The following is a 19,793-nucleotide window of genomic DNA, read 5'->3' as shown; positions in this document are numbered from 1 at the left end:
CTCGTTGTTGGGTCAAAGGGATAGATTGTCTGGGGCCCCTAATTGTCAGTAAAGGATAGTATATATACCTCAAGGAGCGCACAGATATGTGTCGCGTCTATAAGCCGCACAAGGGAGACATGCTCGAGAAGAACACCCTGCCCCCTATACCCAGCATGCAACCTGAAAAAGGTTTATATAATCGCCATGACAGGTCAAGTCAATCATTCTTTAATTTTTTAGAGGAAAAGATAACCCATAAAGACATAGTAGGTTTATATAATCGCCATGACAGGTCCAGTCAATCATTCTTTAATTTTCTTAGAGCAAAAAATAACCCGTAAAAACATAGTCTACAAAATGAAGCTTGAGATATGCAACTTCCCACCGGGTCACCCATCCTTGGGCTACTCCAGCCCGAGCACGCTTAACTTCTGTGTTCTATTCGACTAGGCTAGCAGATGGGAAGCCGGCCCTTGCTGATAAGAATTGCCTCCTTGCCTTTAAGGCGTTTCACGCTGGTCAACCTAAGGGACCTACTCCCTCCTATCACACACATTTGTGCTTTTAGAAACTGTGTGGGATATTTTACATGGCCAGTGTGTCGCCGCTAGCCTTCAATGAGCACTGACACTGGTAGCGGGAAAACGATGGGAGAAGAGGCGGGAAACCGATGAGAGGAGTGGCGAGAAACGGTAGCCTGTTCTGAATGAAGACCTAGTAAAGAAGGAAGCGTGAGCTACATGACGCATGTGCACAGTGCTTACCCATGTACTGCATGTGCTGTCGAAAGGGCTCAGGGTTGCCGTTCGATCTGAGGGCATCCATCAGTGCACACGTACGATCCGTGGGGTTTGGGTTCTGGCCAATCAGAATGCACGACTCAGATCGTGCGCGCAGCAGGGGGGAATATCATACGGAAATCAACATTCGGTGGAAACCGGTGAAAACCATGAGAAAAAGCTATTTTGAAGTTTCAAAAAAATTGAAAAAAATGCGGGATGTTAAGAGGATGATGTTTTATTGCTACACAAAATTTCAAGTTGAAACACATTACGAGAAGTGAGCCACAAAAAAGACAAAATCAGCATTGAATAGTACCGAATAGTAATGTCACTATTCAGGGCTGAATTTATCTTTTTCATAGCTCACACCTCATAATGTTTTTCAACTTGAAATTTTGTGTCGCAATAAAACATCACCTTCTTAACATCCCATATTTTTTTCAGATTTTTATGAAACTTTAAAATATGGTTTCCACGAAGTTTTCATTGAATATCGGCTTTCGTGAGTGAACCGTGTGCTATTTGAAAACATTTCGTGAGAAGAATCTCGGTTTTTAAATCCCCGTAAATCCAAAACTAAGCCGAAAATCGTGAAACCTGGTATGGTGTCATGACATGGCACTTATATGTCGAGGAATTTTTTCGTCCATTGTGGCGCAAGTTTTATTAGAAGCCTCTTACAAATCGGAGCTTCGCTCAAAGAAGCCTCGTGGTTCCGATAGGGAACGTGTCCCCCTTGTGGGCGAAACGTAATCACTGCCTCTTTTCGCCTTGTATTTTCTTCTACGGGCAACATGGAACTACAGGATATCCGTGCTGAAATTTAAACTTATTCAGGGTTCGTTTGGCCTTTTTATACACTAATTGAGTTTCCTAGGCATTTAATGTCCATAATTCAAATCTGAACTTCAAATACATGCTCCAGTTCACCAAAATGGCTAGAAAATTTGTACATGTGTCCTTGGGTGCATGTTTAGGTCCCATGCCAGGAATGGGAATGAATTACAACCGTACCCGCGTCTTGGCTCGTCCTCAAACATTTGGAATCTCTGTTTTTAAATCCCCGTAAATCCTAAACTCACCAGAAAGTCATCAAAGGTGGCATGGTGTCACGTCATGGCACATAATATGTCGTGGTAAAAACATTGTCCAATTTGGGCCAAGCTTTATTACAAACCTCTAACAAAAACCGGAGCTTCTCTCAAAGAAGCCTCGTGGTTTCGATAGGGAAACGTGTTCCCCTTGTGGGCGAAACGTAATCACTGCCTCTTTTTGCCTTGTATTTTCTTCCATAGGCAACATGGAACGACATAGTATATGTGCTGAAATTTAAACTTATTGAGGGTTCGTTTGGCCTTTTTATACACTAATTGAGTTTCCTAGGCATTTAATGTCCATAATTCAAATCTGAACTACAAATACATGCTCCAGTTCACCAAAATGGCTAGAAAAATTATACACGTGTCCTTGGGTGCATGTTTAGGTCACATGCCAGGAACGGGAACAAATTACAACCGTACCGGTGTCCTGGCTCGTCCTCAAACATTTCGAATCTCGGTTTTTAAGTCCCCATAAATCCAAAACTCACCAGGAAGTCATCAAAGGTGGCATGGTGTCACGTCATGGCACATATATGTCATGGTAAAAACATTGCCAATTTGGGCCAAGCTTTATTACAAACCTCTTACAAACCGGAGCTTGTCGCAAGAACCCTCGTGGTTTCGATAGGGAAACGTGTCCCCTTGTGGGCCAAACGATAATCACTCCCTCTTCTAGCCTCGTATTTTCTTCTACACGCGACACGGAACAACAGGAGATTCGCGCTGAACTTTGAAATTAATCAGGGTTCGTTTGACCTTTTTTATTCATTAATTGAGTTTTTCAAGGCATTTAATGTCCATAATTCAAATCCGAACTACAAATGCATGCTCCAGTGCACCAAAATGGCTAGAAAAAACATACATGCTTCATTGGGGTGCATGTTTAGGTCCCATGGAACGAACGGGAACGAATTCAACCGTCTCTCCGTCCTGGCTTGGCCACAAACATTGCGAATCTCGGTTTTTAAATCTCTGTAAATCCAAAACTCACCAGTAAATCATGAAACTTGGCATGGTGTCACTACATGGTACATATAATTGTCCAATTTGGGTGATGCTATATTACAAGCCTTTTACAAACCGGAGCCTGTCGCAACCCTCGTGGTTCCGGTAGAGAAACATGCCCCTCTTGTGGGCGAAACGATAATCGCTGCCTCTTCTCGCCTGGAACTTTGTTTTCTACAGGCAACAAAGAATAACAGGAGTGTCGGGCTGAAATTTGAAACTGTTCAGGGTTCGTTTGGCCGTTGTATATATATTACTAACTACTAAGTTTTCTACGCATTTAATGTAGTCCATAATTCAAATTTGAACTACAAGCACATGCTCCAGTGAAGCAAAATGGGTGGGAAATCGTACATGTGTCATTGGGTGCATGTTTAGGTCTCATTTAAGGAATGGGAATGAATTACAAACTTGTCATCGTCCTGAAACATTGAGAATCTCGGTTTTTAAATCCGAGTAAATCAAAAAGTGACCCAAAAAACATGAAACTTGGCATGGTTTCATGACATGGCACATATATGCCGTGGTAAAAACAATCGTCCAGTTTGAGAAGAGGCGCACACATTAGTAGCTAACGAAGTTCTTTTTGAAACAAAAAGCTGACACGTTAATATCGCAAATGGTTGTATTATATTAACCATGTCGAAATTTAACCATAATCGGTGGCATGCGTGCAACTGTTTGATTAGACGGGACAAGCGCAAGAAGTCCGCCGTGCAGGCTCGACGGGACGCGTGCGAGCAGTCCGACGCCCAGGCTCGATGGGACGCGTGCATCCTGTCCACCTCGCAGGCTCGACGGGACACGTGCGAGCAGCAAGGCCGCCCATGCTCACCGGGAAGCGAGCTCTTTGACCTCCATGCACCAGCCGCCGCCCGCCTCGCTCACAATTTCTCCATTAATGGGTTAATTAAAGCACCTAGACAGAGGGTGTTTGCTTGTGATCCCATGGCAGCATTTGCTTTGTTCGTGTTTTCAACTCGTATTCCGCCCTAATTTAAATTGCCACATAGGGCAACGGATAATACGACCACAAATAAAATGGCAACGGATAATACGACGAAAATTTTACAATGGCGCAGATAATAATTGTCTTACATATTCCGGATAATTTAAAATGCCACATGCAGCAAAGCCCGGAAGACACGTGGGCAAGAGAAGAAGGAAATTGCAGACAACGATCTGGGTCGCTACTGTCTCTACTCGTCGATGGATCGCCGGGCGGCGAAATCCTCTAGCTCCTTCTTCAATTCCTCATGACTTTGCTTGAAAGCAACCACAGATTCCTCCACCTCCTGCTCGTGCTCGATCCGGAGCTTCCTCAAGCCACCCATCAGTTTCTCGACGACCGCTTTCAGGGTCATCTCCGAGGCACTGCTCTGCTCATGCAGCATCTTCTAGCCGACGGCCTCCTCCTCCTTCTCGGTGACCAACTTGAGGAGCTTCGCATTGGCACCCATGAGTTGCTCGACGAGGCTGGTAACCTTGTCAACTGAGGCATCACTGATCTTGAGCAGCTTCATCAAGCCGTCGACCAGCTCCTGCTGCGTAGTGACGCCAGCGAGAATGTCGTCGTCGCCGGTGAAGGACTTCAGGAACGCTGGCTCGTTGCGATGGCCGACGCCGCGAATGCGCTTGTGAGAGCCCTCGCGTGCCCGTGAGAGCTCGTTCGAGGGCTCCGCGGCGCGCTGGGACATCTCTGCTGCGACTGCGGCTTCGCGGCGGGACCTATCTAGTGCTTCCACGGCCTTGGTCTTTGTTGCCTGGTTATATGTCCACCCTAAACTCCTCCTACCGGTCATGGCGGAACGACTTGACAGAAAAAACCAGTTTTGTGGGTGATGAGGAGAGGAACTGTGAAGTAATTTTCGAGTGGGTAGTTTTTATAGCCCGGTGCTAAGTGTGAACACATATTAGTTTGATTGGTGTGAGCAGATTTGCAATTACTTATTGCATTGTAATCATCAATGTGACGAGAAACAAGGTCAAAATTTATTGATGGTAGAAGGTTGACCACGTGGTTGCTCGCCGTTGAGGCGGCCGCAGCGCGCTCCGCTCTGGCGTCCCTGCGCGCCCTCTGCTCGCCGTTGAGGCAAAGTTACAATGGCAATGGTTAATAATTCTTAATAATTGTCTTACATATTCAGGATAATTTAAAATTCCACATGCGGCAAGGCCTAGAATACCCACGACCTACATATGCATACAATTATAATAAAATATAAGCTAAAAGGCTGAGCTGGCGGCCTTCCGACGATGGTCTTCTCGGACTCCATGATCAGCATAGCACACCCTTGCGGCTGTTCACTCCAAGTGTCCCGACCCGCCTCCGCCTACGGAGTTGCTGGCGCTGGGAGGCTCTTGGGGCTGTTGGGCCTCTTCCAGAAGAGCTTGACAGCGTGCAATCGCGCGCATGACAACTCCACGGAACCGCTCCATTTCCATGTCTCTGGCCTGGTAGAAAATTCCGTCGATCACCTGCATCCTCAAGATATCACGTTGGCGATGTTCTACTTCATCGGGGACGTCAACTCCGCCAAGGATGCGCTCGAGCCTGGCCACCACATCATCGGGATCGAGGTTGACACGGCCGTCGTGGGCAATGATGAAGCTGCAGGCTGCCTTTGTCTTGACTGAATTGCAGAGGTCCTCTGCCCATTCCTTGCGGGTCATCAGGCTCTCGATGAGCACTGGTGACGGCGACTCTTCGGGTGGGTCGTCAATCATGCCGCCGAGCAGCTCTGGATCTTTTGCATGGTGGATGGCAAACTGCTCATCACACCTCCTCTGCAATATGTCGATTGTGCTCCCAAGGACTATGACGCCGATATCGCTGCCGATGAGCCATGGTGCCTGCACCGGCCGATGAAGCTCTTGCTCCCCGACCTGCTCCGGCTCGTTCTCCACACCGAAGATGTAATGCAGGTAGGCGTCGACGTCGAAGCTTTGGTCGTTGCCTGGCATTCTTGGAATAACTAATGGTAGATGGGTGAGGACTAGATCTTCGCAGAGTGTCGCGGTGGTGTGTTGCCGCCTGGATTATATGCAGCAAGCTGTTAGCTGGTGGCGGGAAACCGATGAGAGAATAGGCATGGATTTTACAATTCACCCATGTGGAGCGCGGGAAGCATTCGCTGGAGCGTGGGAAGCATTTGCTGGAGCGCGGGAAGACTAAGTGGAGCACACACACATCCCAAATACCGTATCCGGTGCCACACCTGTTATTTATCACACAAGTGTTAACATAAGAAAACGTATGTGTAACATACTAATCATCGGACACGAGTACTCGCAGATGCATCATGTGCGATACTCCTAGCCACCGCAAGCAACTAGTTTGCATTTTTCAAAGTTTTTTGTACACACAGAATCGCACATGAACTAACTGTATTAACCGTCTGTGTTGTAATTTCTCATCACAAATAGTTCATCCGAGTCGGCTTTTTGCCATGTATCACACACATCTTGTTAAGTTGAACCGTTTATGTTGTGTTCGCTAATCGAAAACAGTTCGTCCGAGTGAACCGTATGCCCTATATCACACACACCTTGATCTGGCTAACCGTTTATGTTGCACTCCCTAATAGCAAATGGTTCATCGGACTGAACTATATGCCGTATATCGCACACACATTCATATGGCTCCCCGTTTATGTTGTTCTGCTTCATCGCAAATAGTTCGAACGGGTTAACCTTGTGCCCTGAATCGCACACACAACTAAAATCTGAACTGTGTTTGATGGCTCCGCCATCGCAAATGTTTTGCACCTTTTTTGACAGTTTTTTTACATCCCCGTTTGTGATTAATGCATCGCACACAGTTTCGTCAAAGGGTCTCTGACCATAGTGCCGCGTTAGCAGCATCCTGCAGTAGTGCTATATGCGGTATTTACCTGCCGTTCCAAGTAAATTTGCATGTGCCAAACTCTAAACCTTCAAATGATAATCTGTTTTCTATGCCCGAATCGCTCGTGTAGCGATTGGGGGCTGTCAGTATCTTCCATGCTAGGTGGGTTATTCTCATGATGAGTGTTGATTCACTTGTCATTCACGAGAAAGTGGCTGGTAATCGGGATGCCCAGTTCCATGCTCAAATCAAATCAAAATATAATTTCAAACAAAACTCCCCCAGGATTGTTGTTTGTATGGACGGTACCCATTGTTTCGGACCAGCCGTGGAATGTGTTTGTTGGTGGAGGGGGAGTAAAAACTTTACCATTCTGTTTGGGAACCGCCTATAATGTATCTAGCATGGAAGATACTGAGATCTCTTGGTTGTTATGTAGACAATGAAAGCATACCGCTCAAAATATTATTCATCTCTATTTTAAAACTCAAGCTCTGGCACCTCTGCAAATCCCCGCTTCCCTCTGCCAAGGGCCTATCTATTTACTTTTATTGTTGAGTCATCATCCTCTTATAAAAAGCACCAGTTAGAGAGCACCATTGTAATTTGTATGCGTTGTTATTAATTGATATTGAGTATGACTATGACTGGATCTCTTTTACCATGAATTACAATGTCTAGTCAGCCTTGATCTTCAAGGGTGCTCTGCATTTATGTTTTGCGGTCTCAGAAAGGGCTAGCGAGATACCATTTTGTTATATCATATCATGATTGTTTTGAAAAAGTGTTGTCATCCGAGATTTATTATTATTGCTCGCTAGTTGATTATGCCATTGATATGAGTAAATGTGAGACTTAAATGTTATTGTGAAAAATATGGTTAGTTCATGATCTTTGCTGAAAACCTGAATGATGGCTATACATATTTGCAACAACATGATCAAACAGAGTTTGTAAAAGTTTTTATTTATCACTATCAGTTTATCAACTGAATTGCTTGAGGACAAGCAATGGGTTAAGCTTGGGGGAGTTGATACGTCTCCATCGTATCTACTTTTTCAAACTCTTTGCCCTTGTTTGGACTCTAATTTGCATGACCTGAATGGAACTAACCCGGACTGGCGCTGTTTTCAGCAGAATTGCCATGGTGTTATTTTTGTGCAGAAACAAAAGTTCTTGGATTGACCTGAAAATTTACGGAGAATATTTTTGGAATTAATAAAAAATATTGGCGAAAGAATCAACTAGAGGGGACCCACCAGGTGACCACAAGGGTGTGGGGCACGCCCCTGGCTTGTGGGTCCCACGAAGCTCCACCTACCCCAACTCCATATATTCACTTTTGGGGAGAAAAAAATCAAAGAGAAGGATCCATCGCATTTTACGATACGGAGCCGCCGCCGCCGCCTCCTGTTCTTCATCGGGATGGTAGATCTAGAGTCCGTTCGGGGCTCCGGAGAGGGGAAATCAACGCCATCATCATCATCAACCATCCTCCATCACCAATTTCATGATGCTCACCGCTGTGCATGAGTAATTCCATTGTAGGCTTGCTGGACGGTGATGGGTTGGATGAGATTTATCATGTAATCGAGTTAGTTTCGTTAGAGTTTGATCCCTAGTATCCATTATGTTCTGAGATTGATGTTGCTATGACTTTTCTATGCTTAATGCTTGTCATAGGGCCCGAGTGCCATGAATTCATATCTGAACCCTTTATGTTTCCATGAATATATTTGTGTTCTTGATCTGATCTTGCAAGTTGTAGACACCTATTATGAGTTATGATCCGCATACCCCAAGGTGACAATAATTGGGATTCTTTCCGGTGATTAGCGTAGTTTGAGGAGTTCATGTATTCACTAAGTGTTAATGCTTTGTTCCGGTTCTCTATTAAATGGAGGCCTTAATATCCCTTAGTTTCCATTAGGACCCCGCTGCCACGGGAGGGTAGGACAAAAGATGTCATGCAAGTTCTTTTCCAGAAGCACGTACGACTATATTCGGAATACATGCCTACATTATATTGATGAATTGGAGCTAGTTTTGTGTCACCCTAGGTTATAACTGTTGCATGATAAATGCCACCTGACATAATTATCCATCACTGATCCATTGCCTAGGATATATTCACATATTGATCTTTGCTAAGTTACTTATCCGTTGCTACTGTTACAATCACTACGAAACTGCTACTGTTACTTTTGCCACCGTTACCGTTACTTCCATACTACTTTGCTACTAAACACTTTGCCACAGATATTAAGTCTTTCAGGTGTGCTTGAATCGACAACTCAGCTACTAATACATGAGAATATTCTTTGGCTCCCCTTGTGTCAAATCAATAAATTTGGGTTGAATACTCTACCCTCGAAACGGTTGCGATCCCCTATACTTTTGGGTTATCAATGACCATCCACAAACTTAGGCCATGAGTAGGGCAATTTCTTAACATTAATTTCACCATCTCGCAAGATTGGGCAACATGTTCATGCTCAAGTTGCTTAAAATTCATAATTTGATTTCTAAGAGAAATAATTTTCGTGGGAGGAAAATACTTGGCAATAAAAGCATCGTTACACTTATCCCAAGAATCAATACTATTTTGTGGCAAGGACGAAAACCAAGTTTTAGCACGATCTCGTAGTGAGAACGGAAATAATTTTAATTTGGCAATATCATTATCCACATCATTTTTCTTTTGCATATCACACAATTCAACGAAAGTGTTAAGATGGGATGCATCATCTTCATTAGGACTACCAGAATTATTTCTTTCATAACAAGATTTAGTAAAGCGGCAGAACTTTAATATCGCAAGACTCCGCACTAGTGGCGGGAGGAGCAATCGAAGTACTGATAAAATCATTATTATTAGTATTGGAAAAATCACACAACTTTGTATTTTCTTGAGACATAGCGAAAAAGCAAGCAAACAAGCACACAAGCAAAAAGGCAAACGGAAAATATTTTTGTGTTTTGGTGAAAACGTTATAGAAGTGGGGAAGATGAAAATGAGAGGCAAATGGCAAATAATGTAAATGCAAGGAGATGAAAGTTTATGCGATGGTACTTGACAGATGTTGATGATGTCTCCCCGGCAACGGCGCCAGAAATTCTTCCTGCTACGTTGGGATTTCCCCGGAGAGGAGAGGATGATGCAGTACAATAGAGATAAGTATTTCCCTCAGTTAAGAACTAAGGTTATCAATCCAGTAGGAGCACCACGCAACACCTCGTTAGCAGTACGTACACACAAAATAACAAATACTTGCACCCAATGCAAACAAGGGGTTGTCAATCCCTTGGCGGTTAATTGCAAGGATCAAATCTCATAGTTATAGATAGATACACAAAAACACAAAATAAAATAAAGTATATAAAATTGCAGCAAGGTATTTTTGGATTTTAATATATATGATAAAGATAGACACGGAGGCCATAGTTTTCACTATAGGCTTCTCTCTTGAACATAGCATACGGTGGGTAAACAAATTACTGTTGGCCAATTGATAGAAAAGCAAATAATCATGATGATATCCAAGGCAACGATCATGTATATAGGCATCACCTCCGAGACATGTAGACCGATTCCTGCCTGCATCTACTACTATTACTCCACACATCGACCATTATCTAGGATGCATCTTGAGTATTAAGTTCATAAAGAACGGAATAACGCCTTAAGCAAGATGACATGATGTAGACAAAGTAAATCCAATCAATATGAATAAACCCCATCGTTTTGTCCTTAATGGCAACGATACAAATACGTGTGATGTCCCCTTCTGTCACTGGGATTAAGCACCACACGATCGAACCCATCACAAAGCACCTCTCCCATTGCAAGATAAATCAATCTAGTTGGCCAAAGCAAATCAATAGATCGGGGAGAAATACAAAGCTATAATAATCATCCATAAAAGAGTTCAGAGAAGACTCAAATAATATTCATGGATAATCTGATCATAATCCCACAATCCATCGGATGCCAACAAACACACCGCAAAAGAATTACATTGAATAGATTTCCAAGAACATCGAGGAGAACATTTTATTGAAGATCAAAGAGAGAGAAGAAGCCATCTAGATACTAGCTATGGACTCGCAGGTCTGCGGCAAACTACTCACACATCATCGGAGGGGCAGCAAGGTTCATGTAGAAGCCCTCCGTGATCGATTCACCCTCCGACAGAGTACCAGAAAAGGCCTCTAGATGGTATCTCGCGAGAACAGAAACTTGCGGGGTGGAAAAATTGTTTTGGGTGGCTCTATGTTGGTTTCCCGATTTTAGAGAATTTATAGAGGCGAAATTAGGTCAATCGGAGCAACAATGGGCCCATGAGGCACCAGGGCGTGCCTACCCCCCTGGGCACGCCCTAGTGGCGTGTGGCCTCCTCCTTCGCCTTCTGACTTCCTCCCGAACCTTCTAGTGTCTCTTTTGTCTAAAAAAATGTTAAAAAGTTTCGTGGCATTTGGAGTTTGTTTGGTACCGATTTCCTGGAAAACCAAAAACAGGCAAAAAACCAACAATGGCACTTGGCACTAAGTTAATAGGTTAGTCCCATAAAATGATATATGGTTGCATATAAAACATCCAAGATTGATACTATAATAGCATGGAACAATAAAAAATTATAGATACATTGGAGTTGTATCAACTAGGAACCTTTTATTTACCATTTATCATTCCACATGTGCATATGAGTTTTCCACTGAATCGCATATTCCAGGATCATAGCAGTTATAGCATAGAATATAAACTCTTAACTATGAATATGTAAATATAAGAATATAAATATTATTGCCTCTAGGGCATATTTCCAGCAGTTTCTTCGACTGTCGAGCCACCTATTATGCCCTTGTCCTCCTCGGATGCTGAAGAGTTGATTTTGCTGGAGTCCACAGGGGTCGTGGTGGTGTTTTCGCTTGGCCAAGTAACGGATGGCTTAAAGAGCCGCTCTAGAAATGTATTTTCCAGAACTGGGTCACGCTTGGCTCCCATCCGTGCGAGTACATCAACGGCTTGATTGATGTCTCATGGCACATGGTGAAACTCCAGGACCTCAAAACGGCCGAGATGGCGAAAACATCATTTCGATATGCGGTCATTTTTGGATCCTTGGCGTCGAACTCCGCATTGACTTGTGATATTGCAAGGTTTGAGTCACCTCGGGCATCCAATCATTGGACTCCCATAGACGTCGCTATCCGCAATCCATGCAGCAGGGCCTCATATTTGGCCCCATTGTTCAAATTGGTGTACATTATTTGCAGTACATACCTTATATTGTCACCGGTTGGTGAGGTGAGGACTACTCCAGCCCCCAGCCCGGCCAGCATCTTGGAGCCGTCAAAGTACATTGTCCAATGGGAGAATGTGTTGTACTCCCTAAGGAGTTCGGCCTCTGTCCATTCGGCCACGAAATTTGCTAGCACCTGGGATTTAATAGCTCGGCGTGGGCGGAACACGTTTTTGAAGGGTAGTAGCTCAATGGCCCACTTACCGATGCGGTCGGTTGCATCTCTATTATTAATGATGTCACCGAGAGGGACTCCGGATGCGACTATGATGGAACACTCCTGAAAGTAATACCGCAGCTTCTGGGATGCCATGAACACAGTGTATACAATTTTCTGATAGTGTGGATACCTTGTTTTACATGGGGTCAATACCTCGGAAACATAGTATATGGATCTTTGCACCTGGAACTTGTGGTCTTTAGCGTTTCATTCGACCACGAGTACAACACTAACAAACTGGTTAGTGGCCAAAATGTATAATAACATCGGCTCGCCTACTCCAGGTGCCGCGAGTATAGGGTTTGCAGCAAGAAGCCTTTTGATTTATTATAGGGCATCCCCTGCCTTGCTGGTCCATTTGAAGTTCTTGGTCTATTTCAGGAGTTTGTACAACGGCAGGGCCTTTTCTCCTAGTCGTGATATGAGTCGACTAAGGGCGGCCACACAGCCGGTGAGTTTTTGAATGTGTTTGAGTTCGATAGGTATTGCCAAAGTTGTGAGGGCCCTGATCTTGGCCAGGTTGGCCTTGATTTCTCTATGGGAAACGATGAATCCGAGCAGTTTTCCTACTGGTACTCAAAATATGCATTTTTTGGGTTTAGCTTGATATGATATACCCAAAGACTGGTGAATATGTCACTGAGATCTTTGATGAGCTGACGGACGTCCTTAGTTTTGACAACCACGTCGTCCATGTAGGCCTCAGTTGTCTTGTCGATATTGTCCTTTAGGCATGTTTGAATCATGCGCTGATAGGTTGCATCGGTGTTTTTTAGTCAGAACGGCATTGTGTTGAAACAAAATGGCCCGTACGGTGTTATGAAAGTTGTCGCTTCCTGATCTAACTCCTTCATCTTGATTTGATGGTAGCTTGAATATGCATCCAGGAAACACAAAGAGTCATGTCCCGCTATGGTATCAATGATGTGGCCGATACATGGTAAGGGGAAAGGATCCTTAGGGCAAGCCTTGTTGACATCTTTGAAGTTGATGCAAAGGCGCCAGAATTTGTCCTTCTTGGGTACCATAACCAGATTAGCCAGCCATTCGAGGTGCTTAATGTCACGAATGAATCCGACTTCAAGGAATTTAGCCAGTTCCTCGCCCATGGCTTGACGCTTGGGCTCGAAAAATCCCTGAAGTGCCTGTTTAACATGTTTTGAACCCTTAACAATGTTGAGGTTGTGTTCGTCTAGGTTTCTTGGGATTCGTGGCATATCAGAGGGGTGCCAGGAGAAAATGTGCCAATTTTTCTTAAGGAAATTTCGTAGTGCCTCATCGATTTCTGGATCCAGCTCAGTGCTACCTCTTGAGCATCCGTTGGTTTTCCCTTGAAGAGGAAAGGGTGGTGCAGCAAAGTAGCGTAAGTATTTCCCTCAGTTTTTGATAACCAAGGTATCAATCCAGTAGGAGACTACACGCAAATCGCCTAGTACCTGCACAAACAATCAAGAACCTTGCAACCAACGCGATAAAGGGGTTGTCAATCCCTTCACGGCCACTTGCGAAAGTGAGATCTGATAAAGATAATAAGATAAATATTTTTGGTATTTTTGTTGTATAGATTGAAAAGTAAAGATTGTAAAATAAATGGTGACAGAAATAGCTAGTTGACAGGAAACTAATATGATGTAAGATAGACCCGGGGGCCATAGGTTTCACTAGTGGCTTCTCTCATGATAGCATATATTACGGCGGGTGAACAAATTACTGCCGAGCAATTGATACAAAAGCGCATAGTTATGAGAATATCTAGGCATGATCATGAACATAGGCATCACGTCCGTGTCAAGTAGACCAAAACGATTCTGCATCTACTACTATTACTCCACACATCGACCGGTATCCAGCATGCATCTAGAGTATTAACTTCATAAGAACAGAGTAACGCATTAGGCAAGATTACATGATGTAGAGGGATAAACTCAAGCAATATGATATAAACCCCATCTTTTTATCCTCGATGGCAACAATACAATACGTGTCGGTTCCCTTTCTGTCACTGGGATCGAGCACCGCAAGATTGAACCCAAAGCTAAGCACTTCTCCCATTGCAAAAAAGATCAATCTAGTAGGCCAAACTAAACCGATAATTTGAAGAGACTTGCAAAGATATCAAATCATGCATATAAGAATTCAGAGAAGAATCAAATATTGTTCATAGATAATCTTGATCATAAACCCACAATTCATCGGATCTCGACAAACACACCACAAAAAGTATTACATCGAATAGATCTCCAAGAACATCAAGGAGAACTTTGTATTGAGAACCAAAGAGAGAGAAGAAGCCATCTAGCTAATAACTATGGACCCAAAGGTCTGTGGTAAACTACTCACACATCATCGGAGAGGCTATGGTGTTGATGTAGAAGCCCTCCGTGATCGAATCCCCCTCCGACGGAGCGCCGGAAAAGGCCCCAAGATGGGATCTCACGGGTACAGAAGGTTGCGGCGGTGGAAAAGTGGTTTCGTGGCTCCCCTGGATGTTTTCAGGGTATAAGAGTATATATATAGGCGAAAGAAGTAGGTCGGTGGAGCTACGAGGGGCCCATGAGGGTGGGGGCACGCCTATCCCCCTGGGCGCGCCCTCCTGCCTCGTGGCTGCCTCGTTTCTTCCTTGACTTCCACTCCAAGTCTCCTGGATTGCGTTTGTTCCAAAAAAGATCCTCGCGAAGGTTTCGTTCCGTTTGGATTCTGTTTGATATTTCTTTTCTGCGAAACACTGAAATAGGCAAAAAAACAACAATTTGCACTGGGCCTTCGGTTAATAGGTTGGTCCCAAAAATAATATCAAAGAGTATATTAACGCCCATTAAACATCCAAAACAGATAATATAATAGCATGGAACAATCAAAAATTAGAGATACGTTGGAGACGTATCACTCACCACCAATGGATGTCATTTTGTTCGGGTCCGTTGGGTGTACTTGAAACTTGAGGACCTCATTGGCTGGCGTGAACGAGGTTGATTTGCATCTTTTGTCAAGAAAGACATCGTCCGAGTTAACTATGGCCCGAAGTGCAGTAAGTTCTTCGGCTACAAATGTTTCGGCTAGCGACTCGAGGGCCAGCGAAGCCATTTTGTTCTCGGCTCTAAGCTCCCTATCCGGGTTGCTGGTGATATTTATTACTCCATTGGGGTCGAGCATTTTGAGCTTCATATACCTGTAGTGGGGTATGGCATGGAATTTATGAACGCTTCTCACCCCAGGAGGGTGTGGTAGCCACTCTAGAAGGGCACGATGTGGAAGGTCAACTCTTCGGACCTATAGTTCTCAGGAGTGCCAAAGACCACGTCAAGGGTGATCTTTCCCTTGCATCACGCTTCCTTGCCGGGGATGATTCCTTTGAATGTGATTGAGCTATGCTGGATGCGAGTTGTGTCGAATTGCATTTTTTTCCAACGTGCCCTCATAAATGAGGTTTAAACTGCTGCCATTGTCCATTAATACCTTATGCAATCGGCATCCGTCCACTGTGGGGTTGAGGACCAAAGCGGCTGGGCATCGGCTCGGGTCGATCACTGGCAAATCGTGCTGCTTAAACATGATCGGCATGTCCAACCATGTGGCCGAGGGTGTACGTATTGGGGCGTGGATGAGCTCCCGTAGGGCCCTTTTTCTGGTTACCTGACTTATATGTTTGATAGATCATCAGGACTTCGGCCTCTTCCAAGGATTTTGTGGAATGATTGGTGGTGTGCCTATTCGTGAGGAGGACCTCGCCACCCTTAGCGACTTGCTTCACAACCCAACAAGCTAGAACTCCATGGGTTGGATTAGCATTGAGCAATGTAGAGTGCATAGGACATGGTTGGTCCAGTAGTCCTTCTAGGGCGGTCTGGTGTCCCATCTTCTTTCTTTTTCGCGGTGATCCTGCTGGCACGGGGCGCCTACATGCCGTGCTCCCGCTGTGCGAGGTCATGCGCTTTTTGTTTATCCGAGTGCACTGATCCCTGGGTCAGCCAGGTCTCCTCAATGGTGCAAATTTTTGACACCAACTCTGAGAGCTCGGAGAAAGTCTGGACTCGGTGCCAGGTGAGGGCATTTAACAAGCCATCGTCGTGACAGTTGTGGTGGAAGACATCCAATGCTTCCGCCTCGGGGGAATTGACTATTATGTTCTTAAGGACATAAACCATTACCAGAATTGCCGAACTGTTCTCGGAACGCCGTTTTACATACAGCAGGTCACAGACATCGGGAGGCCTCGAGTTACTTGGACATTATTCGATGTGTGAGGTGGGTGGGACAAAAAATCATAACCCGATTGGGGAGGGATCCAAAGCGCCCTCGCGTCTATCACAGGACGTGTTCATCAGGGAGATGTCTAGACTTGGCTCAACGTCGAATCACCTATTTCGCTTGTCTGATTAGTTCCGTGCTTATTCCCCGCAGGGGAATTCAGATCCGAGCTTCCTTTGAACTGGGTTCGTTGGCCAGGCTCGAGAAGGGACTATAAAATTTCAAGCCGGTTTCCTGGTCATTCTCTATCACCTCGAAGGGGAGAGTGTCTTGGGATCAGGAGGGCCTTCCGGCAGCTCATTGGCAAGAGCTGCCAATACGCCCACGGCATTGAGGGAAATCCGATCGCCGATTGGTGAGTCCATCAACCCTTGGCGATCCGACAACGAGCTCTCAATGAAAGCACCAATGTCGGTGTCAAAACCGGCAGATCTCGGGTAGGGGCCGATTTGTTAGATCAGTCGATGGGTAACAGGAGAAGAACAAACAAGGAGTTTACCCAGGTTCGGGCCCTTGATTGCTTGTATCTGTGTTGGTAATTCCCCAAAGAGGAGAGGATGATGCAGCACAACAAAGGTAAGTATTTCCCTCAGTTTTGAAACCAAGGTTATCAATCCAGTAGGAGAACCAGTCAACACTATGTAAACATCACCTTCACATGAACAACAAATACTTGCGACCCAACGCGTAAGAGTGGTTGTCAATCCCTCAATGGTATTGAGATAGATTAAATTGTATGAGATTTGATAAATAGATCTAACTAAAACATAGAATAAAATAAATAAAGAGAAAGTGCAGCAAGGTATTTTTAGATTAAATATGATAGGAAATAGACCCGTGGCCGTAGTTTTCACTAAAGGCTTTTCTCAAGAAAATAGCATACGGTGGGTAAACAAATTATTATTGGGAAATTGATAGAAAAGCGAATAATCATGACGATGTCCAAGGCAATGATCATGTATATAGGCATCATATCCAAGATTAATAGACTGACTACTGCCTGCATCTACTACTATTACTCCACACATCGACCGCTATCCAGCATGCATCTAGTGTATTAAGTTCATGGAAAACGGAGTACTGCAATAAGAACGATGACATGATGTAGACGAAATAAACTCATGTATGAGCAAACCCCATCTTGTTACCCTTAATACAGTGATACGTCCGTGTCCTGTCTCTTTCTATCACTGAGATTGAGCACCGCAAGATCGAACCCATCACAAAGCACCTCTTCCCATGGCAAGATAAATCAATCTTGTAGGCCAAACCAAACCAATAAATCAGAGAAGAAATATGAGGCTATAACAATCATGCATAAAAGAGTTCAGCAAAGACTCAAATAATATTCATGGATAGAACTGATCATAAACTCACAATTCATCAGATCCCAACAAACACACCGCAAAAAGGAGTTACATCAAATATATCTCTAAGAACATGAGGAGAACATTGTATCGAAGATCAAAAAGAGAGAAGAAGCCATCTAGCTACTAACTACGGACCCGTAGGTCTGTGGAAACTACTCACGCATCATCGAAGGGGCAACAAGGATGATGAAGAACCCCTCTGTGATTGTTGCCCCTCCAGCAGAGTGCCGGAAAAGGCCTCTAGATTGGATCTCATGGTTCTGGAACTTGCGGCGGCTGGAGAAGTGTTTCGTCGACTCCCCTAGGGTTTGGAATTTCAGAGTATTTATAGAGGCGGTGGCAGGTCAAAAGGGTGCCCATGGGCTCCACTACCCACCAGGGTGCGCTTGGGCCCCCTGGCGCGCCCTGGTGCCTAGTGGGCCCCATAGGCATCCTCCCATGTGCTCCTTTGGCTCCCTGGGTGTCTTCTGGGCAGAAAAAAATCACCAAAAAGTTTTGTGACATTTGGACTTCGTTTGTTATTGATATTCTGCAAAGTAAAAACAAGCAAAAAAGAGCAACTAGCACTGGGCACTATGTCAATAGGTTAGTCCCAAAAAAGGATATAAAGTTGCTAGTAAATGTATATAAAACATCCAAGATTGATAATATAACAGCATGAAAAATAAAAAATTATAGATACGTTGGAGACGTATCAGCAGCCCCAAGCTTAATTCCTGCTCATCCTTGAGTGGGTAAATGATAAAAATAGAATTTTTGATGTGGAATGCTGCCTAACATGTTCATCATATATTCTTTTCTTTTGTAGCATGGACATTTGGACTTTAGATGATTCAAAGCAATAGTCTATAACTGACATGAGGACATCAATACTCAAGCATATCAACAAGCAACCATGCCTTTCAAAATATCAACGCTAAAGAAAGATATCCCTAGCCCAATATGCTCAATCATTGATCCATTCATGAAACACACTCAAATATTAGCTATGCCGAATGCACAAGTATGATAATAGTGTTTCCTAGTTGGTGCTTTATAAGACAAGATGGAGACTCAATAAAAATAAAAATTGCATAAAATTAAATAGATATGCCCTTCGCAGTGGGAAGCAGAGATTTGTAGAGGTGCCAGAGCTCAAAGCTTAAATTGAGAGATAAAATCGTTTTGAGAGGCACGCTTTTCCTGTCAACGAAAACGACCGAGAATTTCCAATCTCCCATGCAAGGTAAATCATAGGCGGTTCCCAAACATAAAATAAAGTTTATTTCCTTTTCCACCATTCTTTCACAATCCATGGCTAGCCGTATCCACGGGTGCCTTCCATACCAACACTTTCCAAGGAATTTATTATTGACAACATAAGTAAAAAATCATTTTGGGACCGGGCATCCCTATTACTTGCCACACTCTCGTGCAATGACAAGTGAATAAACACTCATCTTGAGAATAACCTACCTAGCATGGAAAATATTGGCCACCCCCTGTCGCTTCATGAGCGGTACGGGCACACAAAAAGGAAATTCATTTTGAAAATTAGAGTTGGCACATACAAATTTACTTGGAACAGCATGGAAATACCGCATATAGGTAGGTATGGTGGACTCATTTGGCACAACTTTGGTTTAAGGAGTTGAATGCACAGGCAGTATTCCCGCTTAGTATAAGGAAAGGCTAGCAAATAGATTGAGAAGCAACCAACCAAAAAACAAAAACGATCATAAACGAGCATTACACATAATTAACACTGAATAATGCACCACAAGTAGGATATAACTTCATTGCATAACTATTGACTTTCATGCTTGCATAGGGAATCACAAAGCTTAACACCAATATTCTTACTAAAGCATAATTACTCACCAACATGACTCACATATTACTATCTCCATATCGCAAAACTATTACAAGGAATCAAGTTTATAATATCCAATGATCT

Source organism: Aegilops tauschii, chromosome 7, assembly GCF_002575655.3.
Source record: "Aegilops tauschii subsp. strangulata cultivar AL8/78 chromosome 7, Aet v6.0, whole genome shotgun sequence".
Taxonomy (NCBI): domain Eukaryota; kingdom Viridiplantae; phylum Streptophyta; class Magnoliopsida; order Poales; family Poaceae; genus Aegilops; species Aegilops tauschii.
This window is presented reverse-complemented; position numbering follows the sequence as displayed.